The following is a 13,029-nucleotide window of genomic DNA, read 5'->3' as shown; positions in this document are numbered from 1 at the left end:
TAGCAGATCAAAAACCTGCTGGAATCCTCGTGCCATTTCAGGTATGCCACACATCATGTCCAAGTCACCAAGTAAATGGTGACTTGGTGATGGTGCTTTGAGCATATCGGCTTCAACCAGGGTGAGATCCACCCATCCTGAGCACATCTTTGTGGCACAAGATGGCCATAAAGCTGACACAGCTGGTGACACAGGTTAATGTGACAGAGGAGGAGCTTCACACTCACCCCAGGGCAGTCACTGTGCTTTCTGGACAGGGTTTTTGGCACAGGGCCCTGCTAAGTGGTATCCTCTGTCYCCCCTGCCACAGTTGCCTTGCAGGGACTCAGGCCATGGCATGGAGACTGACTGGTGCTCAGCAGCTCCCAGGGAGCAAGAATTATCTAGAATAGGATGATCACAAGCAAWAACTAGCATGGAAATCGATGCCACTGACTTGGTGAGACCATATGAACTTCAGTGTGACCTGTTGTCTGCCATCCCTGGGAAGTGCCGCCAAGCGGAAGACGGGCAGAGAGACAAAAACATCCTYGCCACTCTAAGAAAAAGATTCACCTTTGGAAAAAAATGATAAAAGGGAGATAATCACAGAACGAGGTAAGGGCTGGTGGTTCTGAGATGGAAAAAATAGCTCCAGCTTTGCCTGGCCAGCTTGCTGAGCAGTTCCCAAGCCATTCTGCCATTTTTCCTGGCAGCAAAGTACAGGATGAAGAAGGTCACAGTCTAAAAGAAGCTGCAAATATTTGGTCCATCACAGGCTTGGTTTTAGATGAAATTTGACATTTTACAGAGAAATAAAGGTTCAGTTTAAATGCATTTTGCTAAGCAAGTGTAAAGATTAAGCTCAGTGCAACGCTTTGGCCATGCTGATRCTGAAATATGCTCTGTCGTTTGCCATTCCTGGTGCTTCCTGCCGGACTTTCAGCTACTCAATAGCATGTGCATTTCTATCATACTGTCCTGGAGCCATTGATTATGCCAGACTCATGCTATTTTCCCTGGAAAGGAAAACTCTAAAGCTTGTTTAACAGTAAGTGTCTGCTGCTTTTTTCTCAACAAAATTGGCTGAAAGAACATCTTTTGTTAAAAATAATGGTTTGCTTAAAAACACCCAGSTCCTTTTGTGCTAGAGATTCACACACAGCAGGAGACTATCTCAGTGTTTCAGTAATAAAAAGTCTCTGCTGTCAGGGTCAGAGGTGTTTCTGTACAATGTGCCATGGTTCCTGGCAAATCCTACAGCCCTGATTTCATATGAGACGTTAAATATCCCATATTCCTAGGATGCTACAGTTTGTGGTTTGTTTTTATGAGAACATGAATAAGAAGGTATTGTATCAGATGTGAAATTACTAATAAAAATACACTCAGAACCCTTAAATATCTTGTTATCTTCACCATTAAAGACACAGTTCTCTATTCTCTATAACAAGACAGGTGATTTGAGGTAAAGTCTTCACTATCACAACAAAAAACTATTACATGTCTCTTCTCAAGAACATAACAGAAAAAAAATCTTTTTTTTTTCCTCTAGGTTTAGACTCTTTTGATGCTGAGACTTCTAATTATTCATAGCGTTCAATAGAAAGAGGAGAAATTTTGATGTAGTTGGTGAATTCCAATGTTATTGGTTGGATTCTTTAATTCTTTAAACGATTCTTTAATACTTTTGTTAGTTTTCATTTTAAACTGCATGCACAGCTCCAGGAAGTCAAAATCTAGCCCAGGTCTCTTGCAGTGGTGCTATCCAGTAATGCCTTGGTTGTAGCAATAGTGATTATAGAAACCACGGCTGCCTCTTTCTCACCCTTGGAASCAAAGGGAAACCAGTCCCAATGTCTGGTGCTAGTTAAGAGAGGCCACTAAGGTGGTATTCTGGAAAGGAGATGGATTGGCTCTGCTAATGGAAGCAAAGATCATGATGGAAGGTCATTCTGGCCTATTTTCTCCCTGCCATGGGCAAAATGGGAAAGCCTTTGGAATACCCTGTGAACCGGGAAAGTTTAGAGGACATAATTTCATCAAGTACCTTGAAAAGCAATTTATGCCTGGCTGTGTGCATTCACAGGCCAGTCACAGTGACATCTGTGTCACTTCTTTCCGTAGCTGGCACAGAAGCGCTCACAGCCTGGTGTCAGTTTTTGCATTGTGCAGCATTATTGGTATGTTCATCTGCAATGTTGGTATTACAGAGAGCTGCTTCTACTCTTTACCCTGCACTCTTTGAAGAGGCTGCTGGTGACCTGGAACAGGTCGGAGAAGACAGATTTCCAGAGAATAAGCTGTGAATCGGGCAGCTCTTAATAAGGTTCAGGAGCTCATAGGTATGGATATAGCCATAAAGGGATTAGCAGGAACTCTAGGAGAAATACAGGACTGAAGGGGAGTSGATTTTTCTCTCTTAAAAACAGGATTTAGTTCTACTAAACTTGAAGTTAMATGTTTGTTGTCATGAAAGCAAGCCTGCTACCAGCTCCCCTCCTGCAAAGCATACATCAGTAAGATAGCTGCTAAGTACAAGCATTACAAGCAGCACACAGGGATCCCCGCAGAAGATGAAGCCCTCTGTGTTGGACTTCATAGGAATGAGATAAACAGCCAGTCCTTGTTCCAAAGCAGAGGGAATGTTGAAAGCATTTCTCAGGTAACAAATCAACGGCAGAAGCTGAAGAAGATCTATAGCTTTCAACTGCTCCTCCTCGCCCAGTGCCYGTGATTCTGCACTGCCAAGAAGAGCTGAGCACTCCCAGCTGCCTTCAAGCACAGAGCAGCACTAACCGTTTGCTCAAGAATAGGCTAAGCTTTGCAGTCTGCATGTGTAGCTACCCCAGCAAACACGCCAGCTGCTTTTAGCAACCTGAGTTTCCACCTTGCTAAAGGACTGGGATGAGCACCTGATTTTCAGAAAGGAGGCACAAAAGAGCTGCCTAAAATAGAGATGTGCACAACAACACTTTTCACATTTGGACAGGGACAACTATAGCAGGGATTCGGTGAGAAGGATGCCAGATGTGCCAGAGTGCCTTAGGCCACTCTGTGGCTAGTGGCCTTAAGAAAAGGGCTTGAAGGTCTAGCACAGTGGCAGTGGGTGGAAGGGACCTTCTGGGAATGGAAAAATACGCACTAAAAGTSTGTTTACCCCAAAGGATGCATGAAATGTGTCACGTGTGTTAAACTAGTAACTCAGGAGGCAGAACGCTGACAGCTTCTCTCTCGTTTTGCTCCTAGCAACAGGAGAAATGTTTTTAAATGTGAATAACTGACAGCTCTTCAGCAGAAAAATAAAAACAGGCTTGGTGAGGCTAGTATAAGGTCACTCTTACAGGGGGATCCTTGCTCTGACAGATTGCAAGAGTGCTCTGCAGAACCTAATGGGGATCACTCCCAATTAATCACATGGCGAGGYAAAGCTCTAAGAAAACAATATTTATAAGCACATCTTCCAGAATCAGTAACTCTTTAAAAATGAAGGTGTTCAGAAGGAGCACAAAATTTCCTGCGGCACAGGAGGTTCCAGCCAGTATCTGACAGGTGCTAGGAGGAAATTTTGTCCATGCACAAGTTATTTTTTATTAATCACCTACCCACTGATTCAGTGGAGTCGTTCACCTAGGTGAGATGCCAGAACAAGATGAACCATTGCTCTGATTCAGCACAAAAGTTCCTACATGGTGCTGCTTAAGGTTTTCCCCAAGGCACTGCTTTTTTTTCTACCTGCCATTAGTTCATATAGAAGTGAAGCAAAAAAGAAAGAAAAAAGAGGCGGGGGTGGAGATAGGGGGAGAAAGAGCAGTAGTGGGTGATGAGAGTCCTACACTGCCATGTGTGTTTTCAGTCTACAGCAGGGCTTCCAAAAATGAGGTCTCTGATGTTACAATTTTGCAGTCATTTTGTGTCATAAATAAAAGGGCAGAGAAATCCTTAGATTTCCTGCAGGAAGGCTTTCCTTTGTACTGTGGCTGACACTGCTGAGCTTGGTTTTCTGCATAGCTGCTGAAGATGGAGGCCGAAGGTAACGAGAAGAGCTTCAAGGGCACTGTGATTTATAACTAAGTTTTAATGAGAAAGGGTTATCTTCCACTGTGCCCTTTTCAACTACTACTTTTTTTTTTCTTTTTTTGCAAGTTAACAAAATATTTCGGAGAGTCCATCTGGACACACCTGAAATGACACCCGTGATGAAGATATTTGCAAAAAGCAAGTTAGGTATAACACCTTGCTTAAATCAAAAATGTCAGCTGAGGTTTAAATTCATTTCTACAATGAATGCCTTAAAACAGTGCTGTTGCTCCATTTAGGAAGCCTATGGAAAAATCAGAAATTCATTAGTTTATCTTTTTTAGGTGCCTTTTTATCTTCTCCGTATGTGTCCTGCCTCTTTTGATGACTCTTGCCTCAGGCAGTTCTTCTGGGCTTCTCTTTTCTGTCTTCTATCTGTTTCCTCCCCCAAACTAATAACTCTTCTTTTCCAACTCTGTCTCACTAACTTTGGGTTTGAGATAATATTCCTTTCCAAAAAATACTCAGGACTATCAGCACTGTCATTAATGACATATTTTATCATTTTATTAACAATCTTTCATTACGCATCTGCTGTACCGCTGAAGTCGATTAGGAAAATAATTAACTTCCTGTGCATGAGCAGCAAGTTGGCTTACCTCCAGAAACAGGTGTTCCCCTCAAAGATTTTCCCTAAAAACAACAGCTTAAAGCATTCTGAATACAATTGATCCTATTTACTGGGTCCTTCCTAGTCTTTCCAGTGTTCGTTTCCCATGGCAAATGTTATGCCCCCAATGGTGAATCACCGGAGCCAGGAGTTCCTGCCAAAAGATTTGCACTTGTTTACTGGAGGGGAACCCACATCATCTGTTATCCACAGACTTCCCTCACGGATCATCATTAGCTGTAAGTCAACAGAAAATAAAGAGCCTGTTGCTTCCTATATCCCACACTCCACCCATCCATTCACCCTGAGGTCTTTCCAGAGCCTTAGGCAGCTTCCAAAGCAACGAGCAGCAACTCTGCAGGCCCTGAGGGCATGCACGGCCCTCCGTGGCCCTGGTCAACCCCAGGGGTCTCCTTCCCACTCACCCAGCCCCAGGTCCCTATTTCAACCCAGCCTACGGCCATCAGTCCCTGTCCCACGACATGGCAGTGGTGCCAGGCCCCAGCTGTGCCCTGGGCCACCTTGTGCCTGCCACGGGCCACCCAGGCCTGGCCTACAGGAAATGCCTCGGCCCACTCCTGTCCTGCAGTGCTGCCCGATGCCAGGGGCTGCCCCGGTGGCCCTGCGCCCTTGTTGGGTGATGAGACAGGCAGGAAGGCCCGGGCCTGCTCCATCAGGAGCTCCTGCTAAGGTCAGCCTATGGGAGCATCCGGTCACGACCACTGTAAAATCTGTGCATGGCAGAAATGCTGGAATGCCTGGAATGGCTCATTAACACTGACGGGCTAAACAAAAACTTTCATTTTGGGGCATAGATTCTACTAATTTCTTACCAAAGAGGAGCTATCAAATGAAGGGTCTACTACACCTACAAACAAAACCAAATAGAGATCTTTGGTAAGAAATAAAAGGGAAAAGTTGAATAGGATTTCAAGGGCATGAAGGTATTGCAGCCATCAGCTCTTCAGCTAGCAAGTTCATTTTCCTGCTCCAGTTCACTTCAGAAGTTTTAATCATTGACTGAACTTCATGGGCCTCTTYTATCTCCTTGACACCTCCAAGATTCATGGGCAGCCACGCTTGCCCCAAGAAAGTCTCTGTAAGAGCCCTCTCATATCACACAGATTAAGACGAGGTACAACTCAGGGCTTGTACAATCACAACATCATTTGCTGCTTATGTTCCACAGCCTGGATCCCTGTCGGTCTTGATTCATCCAGGATTACCTACACCAGTGAGAACATGCTGCCTGACTGGGAGAGTGGAAGCAAACATCCACAGCAGCAGCCATCTCCTCAACAGCAGGTTTTGACCAACAACTGACACGAGCTGTTTCTGTCAGAGTGCCCTGGTGCTGCTCACGACGGCACGACAGCTGAGCATGCAGCACGCTCCCACCTCRGCTGCAGATCTCTTCCCCAGACCATCTGTCTTCCACTTTCTTATTAGTGACTCTTCTCAAGAGGGCGGAGTGGTGGCGGGGGTTGATCACCACATGGGCCACGTTCCCAGACTCTCCGTTTGAGCTTCCCTCTAGCCCCGCGCCTGCTGCTCCGCTAACACCAGTCATTTCCATCAGCCTGGCACGGCACATTGCGAAAGGTGGGACTTTCATGTCCCTGCCAGGGTCACCTCCCACAGCTCCCTGACAAAGTGGGCTCTCCCCCAGCCATGGAGAGCACACACCAGTCAGAGCAGTGGCAGGCAAGTACGCACCACCTCTGAATCAAACACTTTTTACTGTTTCTTTCRAGTTTTATTAATGTTTATTAACTCCTGCTGATACCTTGCCAAATGCATTCTTTGGAGAATTGCTAGATAATTAGGAGGTATCCTCTCTCTCTCTCCATTTTCTTTTCTCTTTTTCTTTTTTTTCTTCTTTTCCCTGCTGATGCTGCACAAGCTCAATATTAAGGGAAAGTGTAATTCATTATCCACAAACAGTTCACAACCCAAATATGCTGCCACCTGCACACATCTATTTTCAGAAGCCTATTGAAGTATTCTGCCTCATAAAGTTCTTCCCCTTAGAAACACGACAACAAAAAAAAAATGCTGTGGAAACTTGCGGGTCAAGGATGACTAACCCCTAACTCCAGCTTTGGGAAGGTGATGGGTCTGCATTTAATTTTAGGCAAGGGAAGAGCTTACTCCCTTTAGTCTGGAGTTGCCGCTGTACCAATAATATCAGCAGCACTTCAACAACCTTTTTCCATTTCTAAATCCATTACATCCATTAACACTTTAATCCCTGCTACTCTACAAACAAGGGTTACAAAAGGAAGAAAACTGAACTGTACTTAYGAGGAACCACCAAAGCCACAATTACAACTCAGGAGCTCCACATCTGTCCACACTTCTGTCTCCACAGCCTGTCAGTTCCTCAGATAATATTGCATCTGTTGAGTTTTCCCCTCACACATAGATAATGCCTGATCTGCAAGTAAAAACCCTTGTGGTTTTATTCTAACCATAAAGTGGCAGGAAGACTGAATGTATAGCTCAGAGCTCAAATTGCTGGTGAAGAACCTACCATGTCTGCTGCCTTCTCATGTAAAGCCAAGGAATGATCTGCCAGTTCTGTCAGGCTCAACTTATGTTTCAAAAGGATCTTCCCCAAGGAGGGGGCCCAACTGAAATGGATTGCATCTCTCTATTCAATACTATTCAATTCAAAACTATTCAATAATTCACTTCTACCAGCTGAAACTGAGTGGCAGAGTGACAGCAGCTGTATCAGGATACCTCTGTGTATACTCTACTCCTGATCCCAAAACTTTATGTCTTTACTTCCAAAGAGCAAAAGCTGTTCTGAAATACAGTAACTTGTATTCAACAGTGGATGATTATTTGGCAGTGGACAATTCCCATATAGAAGTATTCCCGTATAACAATAAAGAATAGTTTATTCCTGTTGTCTTCTCAGACAGCACTGTCTTGACCTTCCTGTAAATTCATCACACAGTTCTACAAACAGAAAGCCAATTTATGATATCGGCAATAAACCTTTCACATCACTGCTTGAAGACAAACCAACATTTTCTGATGCTGTCCAGAGAACACATCTAGAGAGGAGAAACAGCAGTAGAGCATGTCCAGGTTATTCTGTTTTTCAGCTCACTGTTAAACCTTTTTGTACTGCCAGTAAACTCTGCTGCATGCTCTCTGGATAATAATAAAAGGCAAAACCAGGATCCTGCTACTGTTGGAGATGTGATGACTTTCAAGAGTGAGACAGAGCAGGAGACATAGAAATACAGAGAAAAGAGTTTCTCCCAAATTATCAATGCTTTCCTTAATATTACAATAGAACAAAGTTCCATTTACTCTGGAACTTAATTTTTAAAAGTGAGTTTTTTTCTTACTCATTGTCTAGGAAATACAGAGCACTTTCATTAGTTAAGCTCATTCACATTTTTGGGTTAAGTTACTTAAGTAGGTTCATTATTTTTAATTTATCTGGCTGCAGCCAGTCTGCCAATGACTCCTGGCATGACAAGGGCACAGCTGCATCCCATGTGTTTATTAGCATCCGCAGATAGAGGGATGTGGCTCTTTTATGGCTCTTCGGTTCTTTGCATAYTATGAAGTAAAACCCTGCTGCAAGTCCATGGAATCAGTGATTACAAAAGCAAGGAAGCAAAAAACTTGTTACTATTCCTTGCAACCACAAAGCTGCYATGCCTGAAAATTTGCTCATTATTTTTCTGCTAAGGGAAGAACTGTGTTCTGAAGGTTTAAGGGATACATAAGAGAAGAAATGTGTGGGAAGGTACGCTGAGGGATTGAAGAGGAACCATCTTTTGGTCTTCTGCTGAAGGTCTCACAGAATGACAAAAGCCTGGCCAATAATGTAAGCTCTCCCTGAATGACTACCTGTGTCGTACCAGTTTGGCCACACTGTGTCCGGAAGAGGTGCCAACTGTTTTGAGCCCTGAAAAAAAGCTACAATTTCTTCATACTGTGCAGTTAAAAGAACTGGCCAGCTGCTCTGGAGAGTGAATAGAGTAAGGAAAGGCAATCCTATCCGGATATCCTAATCCCTATCCTCCTTTTTCTACCTGGAGTACCTGTGGATCCTGCACTTCTTACCAGCTCCAAAATCCAAACAAGAGTGATGAGAGAAAAATCAAAGGCCCTCATGGTCCTCTCAATTTGTTCTAATAAAAATGCTAAAAGATTCTCCTGAAGCAAATGAAGATACACATGGATTACACTAGGGCACAGAATTGCATTCGATGAACGGTATGGTCTTCTTTTCCATTCAGCAATAATTTTTGCTCAGTGTTATGGTCTGATCATGGGTCATTAATGGAAGCTTTGAGCTGTTATAATAACTCGGCAGCACTCTCTAGGTGATAGAGTATCTCATTTATTGATTCATTTAATTTCTCCCTGGGCATTTCCTGAGCATGTATCCTCACAGGATCTGAGCTGGCTGATGGTATCTTTCCWTTCCATCATTCAAAATGGCTAAGAAATACTAAGCATCTTCATTCTACCTTTCTCCTGATGAGGAGCTGTTTCTTTTACGTAAAGTGTTAATGTGTCATTATTTTATAATTGAAATATGTTGGAAAGGTTTTCTTCTTTCAGCCAGCTATTTAAAATAGCTAGCAATGTGTGATGTATACTTTTAGAGGCTGTCAGGCAATGCTATTTTTGATGATACAGTATGTCTGTTTTCCCTTACTCTGTAGGAAGACATTGATACTGGAACAAATGTATTTTCCACCCAAATGTGAGGTCTTTGGGAAACATCAAGAGAAGTAACAAAACATACACAGAAGAACTGCACAATTTAACAGTCCCTATCACAAGCCTCATCCTTTAACAGAAAGAAAATCTTCCATAATTTACTTTATCAAGGAAATTATTGTCTTACTGACCCTTAAGTCTGTTTCTGGCCTCCCTAAAATGAGTGACATTCAGTCAGACGTCATGCACTTCTCTGATTACTGTTGTTGTTGTTATTGGATCACAAAGAACAGTCTTTAATAAGTTACCATTCTAATATCAGTATGACAAAGTAGCAGGGAGAAGTATAATTTGTGAGCTGATTTGTTGTGAGATAGCTGTAGGTGTATGGAGTAGGCGTATAATGCAAGCACTAGGACTCTGTTGTGATTCATTTTATAGATCTTAATATAAACTAAGAAGGAAAACACTTTTATTAAGAACTGGTTTATGCCCCTCTCTTGCGGGGACACACAAGAAGTAGAGGAGGGATAAAACTCTTCTTGTGTGGAGCTGCAGCYCCCCTTGCCAGCCATCCAAGCAGGGAGGTCTGACACATGAGCGGGTGCTCTCTGCCCAGCGTTCTCGGGCAACTAACATTGTGCCAAATGTGCTCATAGGCTGCTTAAGTTAGGATGCAGCGGGCAGCTAAGCTCAGATTAGCATTTCAAACATGCAAATTTCATTGTTCTGCAGTTAAAAAAAAAAGACTCTCAGTAAAATGAAATAAAATCCCAGATAGACATCAGCACAAGAAGGATGCCCATGTCTCTTGGAACAACAGCTGGCACAGGCTGAAGATCTGCCAGCTCCTCTGGTAAAGGGCACAAGTTATTGGTCATGGCATCCAAGCTCTTCAGSGTAAAGGCACAGGTTCAAATCAGTTTAGGCTGTGATACTGACAAGCTATATGACGACTTACAGAAAGCAGGTAGGTGCTTGCAATTTGGTCAGCTCCTACTGGACCAAACATGTGCACCACAAAGACAGACCACTTGTTGGAGAAGCCAAGAAGTTTTTCCCAAAATCTTGGGACCCTTTCCCCTCCAGTCCCATCCCGCACGATCTGACAAAACTGCCCCAATGGTTGTGTTCTGGTAGACAGAGGATGCGTCTCAGCACCAACACAGACTACTGGAGAACAAGTTGCTCTAATTCTGCCTTCTGAAGTTGAAATATTGCTCCTAATCATCCCCAGATGAACCTCCCCTAACTTCTCCGGAACTAGAGTAGGAAGGAGTTTAAGTCACCAAATCCCAGAAAACAACAGCTGAACCAGAAGCCAGATGAGAATTTGTTTCCCATTGGTGGCAAATAATGAGACAGGGGTCAAAAGAAACCTGCAAAAGGTATCTGTGGCCACACACGTTGTGACACACCAGCACTGCTCTCCCCTGGCAGAGTGACCTGCTGCTGACTTGCTTGCCATGCAATGGACAGCAAAATAAAAGAGCAGGATATCCAAGAATCTAACTAAGTATATTACTCATCCAAGGTATCACTGAAACCTCTATATGCTACAGCCCAGTAGCAGGGGCTCTTATCACACAGAATATGTTGATACTGAATTGCACCTCATCTGCAGCCACTTTAGATAAGCACAYACCCTAATGGAGACAAGGCAACTAGGCAGAGCCAGCAGATACCGACAGCTCTTTCCCCCTGTTCTTGGTGTTTGGAGCTCACAGGCTTTCACCCAGMAGGTGGAAAAGCAGAGGTCCTGCCTCTGGGGCAGGAGTTAGGCAACTAGGCAACTGTCTTCTGGTTCAGTAAATGAACCACTGGTGGATTCCTGCTCAGTTTCAGTACTCTACAGGCAAGAGCCTTACTGTTACTTGTGGTACAGCAATATTCAAAGTTCCTGTTTGCTGTTCAAAATCAGTGAGATACACGGTRCCTAAATGGCCTTGGAACTTAAAAAGAAAATATTGCTAATATGTCAATGATGCCTCCATGCTCACTGGAGCCTGTTTTTCTTTGCACAGAACTGTGATAGAATTTCATTGAACTGATTTTGGTGAAGAACTGTGTGAGATGTTTTCATCAYGTCAATATTCTGCAATTAAGAAGTGGTCTGAATTGAGCTATACGTGACAGAAAGCTTCAGTGTTTACACAAGAGTGGACGTCTGCAGATTTGCAATTTCTTGAATAAAAAAGCTGCATGATATGTGTGACTGCAGATAGAAATATACCTCCCTACAAAATTTCCAGTTTCTTCCATTGACAAAAGATTTCACAATGAATAAATTTTGTTGCCTAAAAATTGCCAAGTTCATAATTCTTTAGCAGTATTCGTGCAGACAGTCCCACACCACTAGCTGGATTCCTCTTCCAGGAAGGTCATCCCTAAATTTTCAAAAAGAGCCGAAGAGCCTTGGCCCTCTACTTACCCTGCAGGACTGCAGTGTAGTAAACTGTGCCAGCTGCTAGAGTGCACCATCAGGCTGCTGCCAAAGCAGAAGGTGAAGAAACTGCAGTGGAGAATGACCTGCATTTTGTATTTTATGTCCTTTTTTGCTGTCTGGGCCAGGTCCGCCTGCAAGAGCAGAGTCAGGGGCTCAGAAGGGTTGGGAGGAGATGAGCTGCAAAAGGCATGGAGAATTTTAAGCCCAGGGGCAAGGAGAAAGTTGTTCAGCTCTGGGTAGGGAATTAGGTAGGAGAAGGGATGTTTTCTCTGCAGAGAAGGGGGAAGGGCTGATGAAAATTTTGTGAAAAAGCAAATTCGAGGGCTGCAAGTTTCTCCAGGGTGTTGTAGATATATTCAGGCAATTCCACAGCTTGCAAAATATCTTCCTTSCATAGCCTTTCACCCTAGGATGGGGAAAGCTCTTAGCTGTGAGCTGCATAACTGCAGAAATAAAGGGTCTAACAATGGACAAATACTTGGCTTTGGCTATACTACGCCTACCTTTTCTTTCCTTTCACAAACCCCAAATTACTTTGACTTCTGTGTACATATAGGATAGTTTGGGACCCCTAATTTTGGAACGATGGGCTATTTGAAGCCACGTCCCTGTGTCACTTTCTATCAACAGGGCAGTAGAGGGAGCACGCTGGAGAAACTTAACAAGCACAGGTACATGCAGCACACTGCATTTGCTTTGTACTTAGCACAATTGCTTACACGATGTGATTCCCCAACAGGCAGCTTGTCAGTTTAGCTGTTTTAATGGATTACTCCTTCACAAATGAGTTTCTTTGTTTCAGTGGGCTTTCGTTATTAATTTCTGCAGGAGAGTGAGCTGACTCAGTGATTAGGTCACGCATTCAACCCACTGCACGTTGTAGGTTTAGTCAGGAAACAGGAGGGTGCACACGATTGGATTTTGGATTTTGAGTCTCCTGTGCATAGCTCAGGACCACTGCAACTTAATTACTTACCAAAGTCAAGAAAGCAAGTGCTGAGTAGGAAGGAACAGTATTTTCCCCAAAGTCCCCCCCAGCAGTCAGCATCTACCCAAAAGTGCTTTACTGGTTCTTTTGTTTCTGCCAGGGAGTAAGCTGCAGCTCATCATCATAAGGGACAAAGTACTTTTTCTTCACATTTCCAAGTCCCTTAGCATTTTAGACTGAGTAAAAACTTCAGTTTATCTCACTAATCTACCACCACACATTTCCACA

Source organism: Nothoprocta perdicaria, unplaced genomic scaffold (genome assembly GCF_003342845.1).
Source record: "Nothoprocta perdicaria isolate Ctin4 unplaced genomic scaffold, notPer1 scaffold_150, whole genome shotgun sequence".
Classification (NCBI taxonomy): Eukaryota; Metazoa; Chordata; class Aves; order Tinamiformes; family Tinamidae; genus Nothoprocta; species Nothoprocta perdicaria.
Note: the sequence above shows the minus strand (reverse complement) of the source record.